At 45.2% G+C, this 14022-nt stretch overlaps 1 protein-coding gene and 1 non-coding gene across 2 annotated transcripts in view; one reads left to right on the top strand and one right to left on the bottom strand.

The window, feature by feature from the left end:
- Positions 1-13690, bottom strand: part of TMEM50B (transmembrane protein 50B) — a 37354-nt gene extending 23664 nt beyond the window's left edge. The window contains exon 1 of the mRNA XM_047720791.1: positions 13540-13690. The gene's annotated coding sequence lies outside the window, so the exon portion shown is untranslated. The remainder of the gene's footprint in view (positions 1-13539) is intronic.
- LOC125089602 (U6 spliceosomal RNA) lies at positions 5697-5803 on the top strand. Its single transcript, XR_007123991.1, has one exon. It is a non-coding gene; the product is annotated as a U6 spliceosomal RNA (small nuclear RNA).
- Positions 13691-14022: the final 332 nt, after the last annotated feature.

The following is a 14022-nucleotide window of genomic DNA, read 5'->3' as shown; positions in this document are numbered from 1 at the left end:
AAGATTTTATTTACTTATTTGACAGAGAGAGAACAGGCACAAGCAGGGGGAGTGGGAGAGGGAGAAGCAGGCTCCCTGCTAAGCAGGGAGCACGATGCAGGGTTCGATCCCAGGACTCGGGAGATCATGACCTGAGCCAAAGGCAGACGCTTAACTGACTGAGCCACCCAGGCACCCCAACCTGCCCTCATTCTAGACCAGAGGAGAATAAGGATGTACACGGAAGCCACATCAGTAAAGCCAAAGAAAGGGTTTTGTTTTGTGACTTCTTTAGATTTTTATTTATTTGAGAGAGCGAGAGAGCACAAGTGAGGTGAAGGGCAGAAGGAGAAGCAAACTCACAGAGAGCCCAATGCAGGACTCGATCCAAGGACTCTGGGATCATGACCTAAGCTGAAGGCAGACACCCAACCGACTGAGCCACCTAGGCGCTCAAAGAAAGTTTTTATTTGAGGACTCCTAAAGCGGCATTATCAATAGGCAGGGGGAAGCTAAGAATGACAATGGCTGGATGCCTGGTGGGTGGTAAGACACCATTAGCCAAAACAGGGAAGGGAGAATCTGAGCATAGTGTATTTGGAAGGACTAAAGGACATTCAGGTAGAAATTACCTAAGACAGATGTACAGAAACCACTGAAAGAGTGGTTTAAGACAGAAATTCAGATTAGAAGCTCCCAGTAATTCATGGTACTGAAGTCACAGGGCAGTTAAGGTATCTCCGGGAGATGTGGAAGAGGACTGAGGACAGATTCAGTGTTCATCTCTGACTCCCATCCTTTCCTCCTTGACTTACTGTACGCAGGCACTATGGCAGCCCTGTAGATGCGATGGCCTTTAATCGGCGCAAAACTCCTCTAGAGCATGTACTGAATATTTACAGAACACCTCCTACGAGCAAGGCATGGTGGGGAAAATAAAGATGAATAAAACAGCCCTCATTTATAAACTCGCAGAACAATCAGCATTTGTTACGTTAAATTACAATTTGTATCATTAAAAAATCTATTAGAAAAAAATCAGATAAACAAAATAAAAAAACAAAACAGAAAATATCTTTCATGACGCTAGGTCTACATAGCCAGAGCAGAACAAGTTGACCAAAATGAAACAAAAAATAAAACCTCGGTCTTCCCACTCTTACTAGCACTACTAGCCCATTAGTTACAGGACACGTGCAGGTGCTAGGCTCTTTACAGACTACTCCATTCCAGCCTCGGGAAAACCCCACTCGTGGAACTCTTCTCTTCAATCCTCACAACCCTCTACGGCAGTCCCTCATATTATCTCCTACTACTGAGAAGCTTTAGAGAGTGGTTAACACCGCTAGCAAGGAGGAAGTCAGGATTGCCTCTGAAGTTCCTTCAGAGCTATTCCTGAGTCTGTGCTTATGACCATTACAATACTACGTGGCCACCCAACATCAGAGTTTCACAGGATTTCCCCCATCTCGGATTTCATAAAGAGAAAGTTACTGTTCCACTACCGGCGGGGAGGAGACTAAGAAGAACGAGATGGAAGAGGGAGAGACTGAATTGAGAGGAACCCTGTGATCCTCTGGAGACAGAAGAAAGCAGTCGGGTGAGGTCTGCAATGATCGTGGTGACTGCTGCTGGTTCGGATCTTGCCAAAGGAGTACGAAGAAGAGCTTTTCTTCTTGGTTTGCTATAAGCCCGGTTTCTAGCCACTCACAGTGTGAATATTTTATAGGCCTTAAAATCCAACAGCATGAATTATTCAAAGATCTAAGTACTTCTGGAAAAAACGTTTTACGTACTTTATCTCAGGGAAGGCTTATTTGCCTTCTGACCTGTAAATCACATATAACAAGAATAAAAGGTAGTTAGTACCACCAACTTTGGTAAAAGACTTCAATCTAAAAGCAAAGTAAAGGACATGGAGCATAGATTACTCAAGAGACCTTAATTTTATAAACTATATAATCTCCCCCAGTAATATCCTTGCTAATAACTTTTAATTATTCAAAATGTGGGTTATTTGGCAAATCCTCCCCTCCACTACTTCTCTGTGCCGTTGCTATGCAGACTGAAATAGCCAATCCCAGATCTATACATTCAAACCCTCAAGACAACCCTTGGCTGTCTCAAAGTCACCTCAAAAATCAACATATCGGGACCTGAGTTCACGATCTCCTCCTCCAAACTGATCTCCTTCTGGGATTCACTACAAGGAATGAATCATCATTCATCCAGCTTTACGAGCCAGAAACCCAGGCGTCATCCCTGCTTTTTCCTTCTTCCCTCTCACATCCAACCCACCCCAGGATGCCTCCGAACTTCGCTCCTCCTCTACCAGCGCCTCCAACTGCTGTAGACTCGCCCACCCCCGCCCCCATCAATATCGCCTCCATACTGCAGCGGGGATGACTCTCTTTTTTTTTTTAAGTCACAAATTTGGTTTGTCCCTCCTGCTTAAAACTTTTAATTTCCCTCCCAGATTTATTGTAAGATAAAAACAAAAGTCTATAGTGCAGCGCAGTCCTTAGAGTAGGCCCCAGCTTCCTCTTACATCACTCTGTCTTCTCTCCAGTCATACTGGTTTCTCTTCAGTACCGCCGACTGGCTCAGTCACCTCAGTAAACCTGCACACCTCTGTCTGATACCTCTCCGCCTCCGGCTCACCTCGTTAACGCCAACTCACACTACAGTGCTCAGCTTGGTTATCACTTTTTCACTCAGATACCAGCTTTCCCTCCCTCATTAAATGCTTATGGACAATGTCTACTACATACCAGGTACTGGACATGTAATACACATCAATGAACAGATAAAAAGCACTGGCTGTGTGGAGCTTGGTGGGGAGAGGGGATGATAAACATAATTTTCTTAAAAGATTTTTTTTTTTTAAGATGTATTTATTTATTTATTTATTTGAGAGAGAGAGGGAAGCCCAATGTGGGATTCGATCCGGGACTCCAGGATCATGACCTGAGCCGAAGGCAGTTGCTTAACCAACTGAGCCACCCAGGCGCCCCTTAAAGATTTTATTTATTTACTATTTGACAGAGAGAGACACAGTGAGAGAGGGAACACAAGCAGGGGAAGCGGGAGAGAGAGAAGCAGGCTTCGTGCTGACGCGGGGCTTGATCCCAGAACCCTGGGATCATGACCTGAGGGGAAGACAGCCACTTAACCAACTAAGACCCCAGGCGCCCCTAAACATAATTATTTAAAGAATCACATACCACATTAGAAAGCAGTAAGTGTCATGGGGGGAAAAGAATGAGCTGGTGAGGAACACTGGGAGTACAGGCCATAGTGGGGCCGGCTAAAATGTCATATTGGTGGTCAAGGGAGGCTCCACTGAGAAGGTACCAGCTGATCGAAGACTCGAAGGTAGGGAGAGAGGTGGCCGTCTGGATATCTGTCGGAGGGAACAACAGCAGGGCAAAGGCCCGAAGGTGGTGTCTGGGTGTTACCCAGTGTGGCCGAGGCAGAGGGAATGAGACGGAAAAGTAGGAGAAAACAAGATCAGGGAGGTAACAGCAGGGAAGGATACTTACAGAGCTTGGCGGCCACTGTGAGAACTCCGGTTTTCACTGATTGAAAGAGAGCCCTAAGAGAGTACTGTGCAGAGTGACACACACTTAAAAGGATCCCTTAGGCTTCTGTGGGAGAACACCTGTAAGGGCTAAGAGTGGAGAGACCAGTCCATAGGCTTCTGAAATACCCAAGTGAGAGATGATACGGACTTCCATGACTTCCTAAGCCCCCTGGTATTGCATTATTAATCATTATTTGATGAATATTTACCTCCCCTGTAAAGGGTAAGCTCCAAGAAGGACAGTCTAAAGTCCCTTTCACTCACTGTGGGGTTCCCCCAGAGCCTAGCACAGTGCCTGATGCACACTAGGCTAGGCGCTCAAATACTTGCTGAATGACTGACTCTATTACAGCTTTCAAAATGGGAAATGCATACATGTCTCATTATCCTGTCATAAAATGAGAGAGTCAACTTTGTACTTAGGTTTACTGAAACTGATAATCTGGGGGTGCCTGGGTGGCCCAGTCAGTTAAGTGCCCGCCTTTGGCTCATGTCATGAGCCCAGGCTCCTGGGATTAAGCCCTGCACTGGGCTCTCTGCTCAGTGGAGAGCCAGCTTCTCCCTCTGCCTGCCACTCCCCCTGCTTGTGCCCTCTCTTTCTCACTGTCTCTCTCTCCCTGTCAAGTAAATAAATACTTAAAAAAAAAAAAAAAAAAGGAAACTGATAATCTATAAAAGCTGGTATTTATTTTTTTTTTAAGATTTTTTTTTATTTATTTGTCAGAGAGAGAGGGAGAGAGAGCAAGCACAGGCAGACAGAATGGCAGGCAGAGGCAGAGGGAGAAGCAGGCTCCCCACCAAGCAAGGAGCCTGATGTGGGACTCGATCCCAGGACGCTGGGATCATGACCTGAGCCGAAGGCAGCTGCTTAACCAACTGAGCCACCCAGGCGTCCCTAAAAGCTGGTATTTAAAAACATCATTTGGGTGAGGGAAATAAGTTCTACTGTGACTGTATATTCAAATATATTATTTCTTAAAATCATCTTCCTTGCCTTCCAAAGTCCAATATTCTGCCAGAATTTTCTAAAACTCAGACTGGATCATGACATTCATTCATAAAATTCCAACAGCTACTGAGATAAATTCTGAAAATATAGGGTACTTGAAATCTTTCCCTGACACAGCCTTCTTATCTCCTGCTATCTTGACACTACACAGCCAGCCATCTTGACACTATACATAAAGCCACAAAGAAACAGAAGGCGGAAGGCAGCCAACACTTGCTGAATACCTACTGTAGGCCAAGCTGCTAAATTGTATATAGCTATATTTATACTTCCTATATTTATATTTATAAATCATATACGTAATTTAGACATAAATATACTCAGATATTTCACATACCTAATACAGGTATGTATTAGTATATATTATGTATAATACATGGCACTAAATATCTGATATAATGATACATTTCTATACGAGATATATGAATTTAATATATACCTATAATATTAAACATATACACACACATACCCTTGGAATGCCCCTTCCATCTACTGTCTATAGGCAAACTTCCAATTCAACCTTCAGGACACACAGCAAACATTTCCCTCTCTAGACGGAATTAGTATAAATGCTTTCATGAGTCTTTGTTTTGCTTTAAAAATAGTACACCACGGGGCACCTGGGTGGCTCAGTGGGTTAAGCCTCTGCCTTCAGTTCAGGTCATGATCTCAGGGTCCTGGGATCGAGCCCCGCATCGGGCTCTCTGCTCAGCAGGGAGCCTGCTTCCCTCTCTCTCTCTTTGCCTGCCTCTCTGCCTACTTGTGATCTCTTTGCCAAATAAATAAATAAAATCTTTAAAAAAAAATAGTATACCATATTGCAGAGCAATTACTTTGTGTGTATGCTTAACAAATGGTATTCGAGGGATGCCTCGGATGCTCAGTGGGTTGAGCAGCTGCCTTCGGCTCAGGTTATGATCCTGGGGTCCTGGGATCGAATCCCACATTGGGCTCCTTGTTCAGCGGGGAGCCTGCTTCTCTGTCCCTGCCTGCCACTACGCCTGCTTGTGCTCTCTCTCTCTCTGACAAATAAATGCATAAATTAAAAAATGGAATATTTAAAATATATATATATGTTTAAAAAAAACAAATGGTATTCGAATAATGTCTTAAAAAGGGGGGGGGGTGCTCACTTCGGCAGCACATATACTAAAACTGGAACGATACAGAGAAGATTAGCATGGCCCCTGCGCAAGGATGACACGCAAATTCGTGAAGCGTTCCATATTTAAAAAAAAAATGGGGGGGGCGCCTGGGTGGTTCAGTGGGTTAAAGCCTCTGCCTTCGGCTCAGGTCATGATCCCAGAGTCCTGGGATCGAGCCCAGAGTCAGGCTCTCTGCTTAGCAGGGAGCCTGCTTCCTCCTCTCTGCCTGCCTCTCTGCCTACTTGTAATCTCTATCAAATAAATAAATAAAATCTTTAAAGAAAAAAAAAAAAGAACATGAGGAGCACTGCTTCTACTACTGTCTCTGACATTCTTTAAGTTGTGACACTGGCCCATGAGACAGGTGGACTAAATCAGTGGTTCCCAAACACAGGTCCGGGGAGCAGTGCCAAGCTAACCTCATAGTAACTTGGAGAGTTAAAAAATAAAAAGGTAATTGGGACACCCCTCCCACAAAGATCATAAAGTCAAGAAAAATGCCAAGTTATCTATTTTTTAAAACTTCCCAGGTTAAAAAACAAAACAACAACAACAAAACACCAAACTTCCCTTGTACCACAGGAATCACTAAACCAAATTCACTCAAGGGTCCCTTCCATTGCTAAGATTCTAAGCATCACCATCTAGACTGTAATGAAGCAGTCTCCAAGAGCCAGAAACTTCAAAGGATTTCATCTATATCAAATCCATTAATCATTAACTTCAACTATATCAAAACATACAATTAGCAAACCAAGTGAAATGTACAAACCTTCACTGATTCTAGTTTCAAAAAAAATTTTTTAAGGCAGTCTGGGCCACATGGGGAAGTCTGAATACAGGTCAGATATTAAAGACATTACAGAATTATTTTCTTGGGTGTGATAATGGTAGAATTGTGGTTATGTAAGAGAATGATCTTGTTTTTAGGAGACAAATGCTTTCATATTTAGGGGTTAAGTGTCAATGTCAGCAACATACTATCACATGGTTAAGCAAAGAAAAAAACTAAAGCAAATAGGGCAAAATGGTAAAATGTTGAATCCACTGTTCAACTTCTGTATACACTTAAAATTTTCTGTAATAAAAAAGTTGAAAAAGAAATAGGAATTGCCTGTTTCACGAATTGTCACCCAAACTCAGATGATAGCTACATAATCCACAATCTGCTCCCCCCATGGCACTACTCCACTCACTCCCTGAGGCCACATTTACCCAGGCTCTCCAGCAGAGCACTACTGAGGCATCTTTACATCCTCTGGGATTGCTCAGAAATGCCCTCCTCCCCAGTTCAGAGTAACTGGCTCCAGGGTCACAGCTCCCAACTCACACAGATGAAAGCGAACCCTCCTCGCAAGCACTGCTGGGAAAGCAAAGGCATTGAAATGAGTTCAGAAAAGATCTAGAGAAGAATATTCTTAGGGCGCTTGGGTGGCTCAGTCACTGAGCATCTGCCTCTGGCTCGGGACATGATCTCAAGGTCCTGGGATCAAGTCCTGCATCCGGCTCCCTGCTCAGGGGGAAGCCTGCTTCTCCCTCTCCCACTCCCCCTGCTTGTGTTCCCTCTCTCACTGTGTCTCCTCTCTATCCAATAAATAAATAAAATCTTAAAAAAAAAAAAAGAATATTCCTAAAAGGCCCAAAGGACGTGGACACCCTTACCATCTTCCAGTTTTAACCACACAGAGGCAGCGAAAAGAACGCAATTTGAGGGCACCTAGTTAACTCAGCTGGTAAAGCAGGTGACACTTGATCTCAAGGTTGTGAGTTCAAGCCTCATACTGCGCACAGAGCTTACTTTTAATTAATTAATTAATTAATTAAAAGGAAAAGAAGGAAAGGAAGGAAGGAAGGAAGATAAGTATAGGCTTTGGAAGTGAGTACTGGTGGGCCCATTCCCACATCCAGCCTCTTCCCAGCTGTGCCTACCTGGCCAGGTCCATGTATACATTCTACCCTTCAGGGAAGAGTTGCTATGTACCAGCACTGTTTGAGTTTTAAATCTCCCTAGGATATGGTTTTCTGATATGTAAGCTGGGGTGATGACAGCACCCCTCCCAAAGAGTAAAAAAAAATTTTAAAAACTCTAGTTATTTGACAGAGAGAGAGAGCATGTGTGCGCAAACACAAGTAGGGGGAGTAGCAGGGGGAAAGGGCGAAGGAGGGAATAGCAGAGGGAGAGAGAGAAGCAGGCTCCCCACCCAGCAGGGAGCCCAACTCAGAGCTTGATTCCAGGACTCTGGGATCCTGAGCTGAGCTGAAGGCAGACGCTTAACCAACTGAGCCACCCAGGCGCCCCAGAAAGTGAGAATTAATAATAGCTCTGTTCAGCATGTATGATCACTCAGTACCACAACCACTCGCACCAAAAAGAAAGTTCACATACGTATGATCGCTTTGTCATAAACACTCTGCTCCTGGCAACATCGCTATGACTCTTCTGTCCAGAAAAACTACCACTGCTTTAGGCGGAGACAGCAGATTGCACACCAGCATCTCACTTTTCTCCCTCCTGACGCTTCACTAAAACTACAAGAAAGGGAGTTTTTTAAAAAGTCGTAGACTCCTAATGATATGGAGAATAAAACAGGAGACAACGGCAATGAAATTCTGAAAGCTGGAGGGTAGATGGGCAGTGGTGACTGAGCACAGCCAAGAAAGCTGAGTTCCCAAGCCAGCGGTAGGGAGAGCTCAAAAACCTGGGGGAAACAGTAGAAAGTGAGATCCCAGGGCGCCTGGGTGACTCAGTCAGTGAAGCAATTAAGCCTCTGCCTCTTGATTTCCGCTCAAGGTCATGATCACGGGATGGTGAGACAGAGCAAGAAGTTGGACTCCATGCTGGGCGTGGAGCCTGCTTAACATTCTCTCTCTGCCCTCTCAAAAAAAAAAAAAAAAAAAATACTGGAAGGAGATAACAATAGAGCAACAACTTCAAAATTCTGAAGGCAAATTATTTTCAACTGAAATTCTATTACCAGAAAAAGTATCCGTGAAGCATGAGTACAGGATCAAAACATATTCAGGAAGGCAAGAGCTCCAAAAATATAACCCTTCATGTCAAGAAGCTACTAGAGTTTGAGCACCACTAGAGAGAATAAATCAATAAAAGAGAATACAGGACATGAACTTCCAATTATAAAATAAATAAGCTGGGAAATGACAAGTACAGCATAGGGAATAGAGTTGAGGATATATTGGATGGTGACAGATGGTAGCTACACTTACTGCGGCGAGCACGGAGTAACACACAGGATTGTCAGACCACTGTGTCGTGCACCTGAAACTAATGTAACCTTGTATGTCATACTCCAATAATAAAAATATATTTTTTTAAGATTTTATTTATTTGACACAGAGAGAGAGATCACAAGTAGGCAGAGAGGCAGGCAGAGAGAGAGGAGGAAGCAGGCTCCCCGCCCAGCAGAGAGCCCGACGCGGGGCTCGATCCCAGGACCCCGAGATCATGACCCGAGCCGAAGGCAGAGGATTAACCCACCGAGCCACCCAGGCACCCCAATAAAAAATATTTCTTAAAAGGGAGAGAATCCGGGATACAGGAAAGATCTGACACAGGAGGACTAAAGAGAATCCAGCTGTCCCCCAGACGAGGAGGATAACCAGGCCAGATTGAAGTAGTGTAACTCGAGACAGACATGTCCCAGCTGCTATAGCAGCTCTTTAACCCGACGACTGAATGCCCCGAAACCTGGCCCAGATTCCTATCTGGGCTCAGCCGGGCTTGGCTTGATCTTGATCATATGGTGATACTGTTCCTGCTCTCGTTCCAAGCCCAGCAGCTGCACCACAGAGGACACTCACTTCCTTCACAGAAAGGTTCTGCTTTGACCTACCCTGGTAACTGCAGGCAGGCCACGTGAGCTCAAAAAGCAGAAAATACAGAGCAGCTCACTCTCTCATTTCTGCTGTCCTCCCAGTACGGACAGACCTAGGAGATATTATCGATTCGGTTACAGACCGCAGCAAGAAGGTGAATATCCTCGCAAAATGAGTCAAATGAATTTTTGTGTTTCCCAAGTGCTTAGGAAAGCCATGCTTACACGGTACTGTGATCTGTTAAGGGTGCGACAGCACTACATCTAAGAAAACACTGTACATACTTTAATTTAAAACTACTTCATTGCTAAAAGTGGGAAGCATCATCTGAGTTTTCAGCAAGTCATACAGATCACAATAACATATATAGCAATAAACAAGTCTGAAATACCACATGAATTACCAAAATGTGATACAGAGACATGAAGTAAGCAAATGCTGTTGGAAAAATGGTGCGAACAGGCTTGCTCTATGCAGGGCTGCCACAAACCTTCACTTCACTAAAAAATAAGCAAATAAATAAGGCGGTATCTGCGAGGCACAATAAAGTAAGGTGTGCCTGTATGTGATCCATACTAGAGCCTTCCAGAAGCCCTCACTGTGGTGAACCCCACTTCCTAAAACTCATTCATAACACTACCCTCAGCTTCCTCAGAAAGGCCTCCTGTAAACAGACAGGGAAGCTGAAGCCATTCTATTCTGTTTGTCTTTTTCTGGAAACCTTCATCTAATAGTGACAATAACGGGCCTTCCTTACATGGTCAGGTCTGGGCTTACAATTATGAAACAAAGTTTGAACCTCAAATTTAGAAAGCTCCAGTATTTTCTAATAAGCCTATTTGGAATTCATCTGCACAGGGGAAAATAATTAATAATTAATTAATTATACTAACTATAATTAATAACTAATTAATTTAATGAAAAACCTACTGTTAATATAGTTTATAGTCCTATAAGGTTTGAGTTTAACTGGAGAAATTAATAAGGTGTTACAATTTTTCCAGCCTGATAGAAAAGAGTAATCCCAAAGACATGATGATTTTGTTGCTGTGTGGAACATTAACCAATTATATCTCGGCAATTTTATTCAGACATTCCTTTCCTTGTGGACTACATATATTCCTTAAATTCTCTGAAAACCGGCTTGTCGTGGCAGTTAAATAAAACTTTGAAACATGCTCATTATTTATTTGCATGAGATTTTAACACTATTCATTCAAAACCAAATATATTGTTTAGGACGGGTATGTGTGTATGTGTCTGCTGTGTGTAGTGTAAGTGTCAATATATATGTATATGTGTATATTTGTGTATATATGTGTAAAGTTTATTTTAAAAAGCAAGAAAAAGGGCGCCTGGGTGGCTCAGTGGGTTGAGCCACTGCCTTCGGCTCAGGTCATGATCTCAGGGTCCTGGGATCGAGTCCCGCATCGGGCTCTCTGCTCAGCGGGGAGCCGGCTTCCCTCTCTCTCTCTCTATCTGCCTGCCTCTCCGTCTACTTGTGATCTCTGTCAAATAAATAAATAAAATCTTAAAAAAAAATAAAAATAAAAAGCAAGAAAAAGTCTAACAGATCAGAATAGAGGCTACCTCTGGAAGAAAGATGTAGATGTTTTATTTCTTAATCTGATGATAGATACAATGATCACAGCAATCATATTCTTTAAACACATATATATCACATGTGTATATATAAAAATCACATATTATCATATATATACGGATATATGTGTGTGTATGTATGCATACATACACACACACATGTATGCATACATACACATACACACACACGTTTGTATGTTCTACACACTTTTTTTTGCCCTGGGATACATTTCACAATAAAAGAAACATTAAAAAAAAAAGAGAACAAGAATTTGTTATGACTGGATATTCAAGGCGCTTACCACAGGACAAAGTACGCAAAATATGTCTGTTCACAAATCTCTTCCTGAAGGCCTTCTCTATTTATTCCTGCCAAGCCAATCAAAGGAATGAATATAACCTTAAAGTCAACACCACTAAGTGGAAACAAGGTTTAAAAATTCGCCATTTTTTAACCAGGTCCTCAAAATTTTCTTGATCCAGTCCCTAAATATAAAAGGACATTCTCAGATTCTAAGAAATGCACTTAAAACCAACAAATTTAGCTACCACCTTTAAATCATAAAATCTTTTAAATTATAAAAACGATTCCTTGTGGAAAGGGCACTCATTATACTGAAGTACAATAATCTGTTTAAATTATCTACCTGGAACTTATCCTACAATGGCAAAAGGAATTTCTTGCAACAAGGCTTTTAACAGCTAAAATCCAGAAACATCCAAAATGTCCATCAGTACAAGGCCAATAAAATATATTAGAGTACATCTGAACAATGGCATAGTACAAAGCATTTAAAAAATGAGGTAAGTCCGCACGTACATATACAGGTATGTGTCCTGGTATTACTATAAGTCACTTGCCCTACAGTTTTGAGATGATCTCTTCCTAGGGATTGGAACTGAAGATATAAAGGATGAAAAGTGAACAACAATTCCCACTTTTTCCTTGATACACTTTTGTGCTGTTTGAACTTTTCACTTGATATTCTGTAATGTTAAAGAAAAAAATTTTTTACTACCTAGATATGTCATTGTTATTACTTAAAAGTAGCAAATAATGATAAACTAATCAGATAAAGGCTCTACCTTGGACTCCATAGTGAATTCATTAAAGACTGGCCAGTTAAGGCTGCGGTAAGGCTAGTGGGCAGAGGATGGGGGTGGGGGCGTGTCTCCGGAAGAGGAAAACGACATCCTCCCGCGGCTCTCAGTAAACCTGCTTTTCCTGCAGCATCAGTACCCAAGATAACTTTTGATTTTCATTTTAAGAGCGAAGAGTCTGGCAACACTATTATCGGTTACAAAAAAAAAATTTAACGTGTGCTCTACGTTTGAAACCTGAGACACGAGGGGCCAGATAAGGGACTAAAGATGATGGGGAGAAGAAGTGTGACAAGTCCAGGAGTAAGAGCCCCGGGAATTGTTAAGAAAAGGGATTCACGGTACAGGTAGACGAAGAGTTTGAGGGAAGAGGTGGGACACTCCGAGAAGACAAATTGTCTTCGAGAGGCATCACGGCGATTAGACATTTACTCCGATCAGAGGCTTGACTCCTGCCCCCCTACACACACGGACAGACAGACACACACATACACACGCACACACGCACACGTTCACCGGGCACTAAGAGCACAGAGATGGAGCACAGTCGATCTCATCACTGCTATGGCTTTAAAAAGGTCGTATCTGTGATGAAGCACCTTCCAGTGACTAACTCGGAACCCAATTCACTGGTTAAAACCCGGAATGGCTTCCCCAGCTCAACTACCACTGCCACAATGGCAATTCTCTGCTGCCGCTTACCTCAAAGGGCACTCCATACTTTATGATGAATTGTCGAAAGAATGCGGAGCCGCTAGCATTTCCTCCTCCCACCTCTGTACCTGACTCTCCCAAGGCCAGAGTCGGGAAAGTCCACGGACACGGACAATATTCCCAGCAATGGTTCGGAGCAAACGAGAGGGGCGACGAAGGACGAGTCGTCCCCAGACTCCCCGTGCGAGCCGTCCACCGCCTCTGTCCCCTGCCCGCCGCCCTGGGCGGCCGAGAGCCTCGAGATGGGAACCTTCCGGACCTCCCAGACCCGCAATGGACGGCCAGGTACCGCGGCGGTGCGGCCCGCCCGGGTCGAGAGCGGATCCCCGGGCGTCACGGCCCCCGTCGGCTCGAGGGGACACGGGCTGGGCCGGGGCGAGCGGCGGAAGTCTCGGGTCCGCAGGCTGCCCCGGCGCTCCGCGGGCCCGTTCCGGCGGGCGGCGCCGGGCGCGGGAGAGGCCGGGCTGGGCGCCGCCGCACCGCGCAGGCCGGGCCGGCCGGGGGCGCCTCTCCACGCGCGGACGGCGGGCGCGAGCCCCCCGCGCGTCGCGAGACCGACCGACCGCACTCACCTGGCCTTCCCGACACCCACGCCGACCCCGAGCGCGCGCGCAGAATAGGTGGCGGCTGCGCCGCGTCCCGGCCGGCGTCCTCCGCTCCGCCTCAGTCCCGGGGAGCCGGGAGCGGACGGCGGGTGCTAGGATAGGGGCGCCGGCGGGGCGCGGCGCCGTGCGCACCGCAGCGACCAATCGGCACGCAGCAAGTGGCCGAGGGGGCGGGGCGGGGCGCCAGGGGGCGGGGCGAGGGTACCGCGACTCTGCGGCTCCGGGAGCTGTGGGCTGACTCTGCGCCTTAGGGTTCGCGGCCGCGTAGACCTGACCCAGCAATGGTTCGGAGCAAACGAGAGGGGCGACGAAGGACGAGTCGTCCCCAGACTCCCCGTGCGAGCCGTCCACCGCCTCTGTCTGTTCCCTGCCCGCCGCGCTGGGCGGCCGATAGCCTCGAGATGGGAACCTTCCGGACCTCCCAGACCCGCAATGGACGGCCAGGTAGTG

Source organism: Lutra lutra, chromosome 1 (genome assembly GCF_902655055.1).
Source record: "Lutra lutra chromosome 1, mLutLut1.2, whole genome shotgun sequence".
In the NCBI taxonomy this organism is placed as follows: Eukaryota; Metazoa; Chordata; class Mammalia; order Carnivora; family Mustelidae; genus Lutra; species Lutra lutra.
This window is presented reverse-complemented; position numbering and strand designations above follow the sequence as displayed.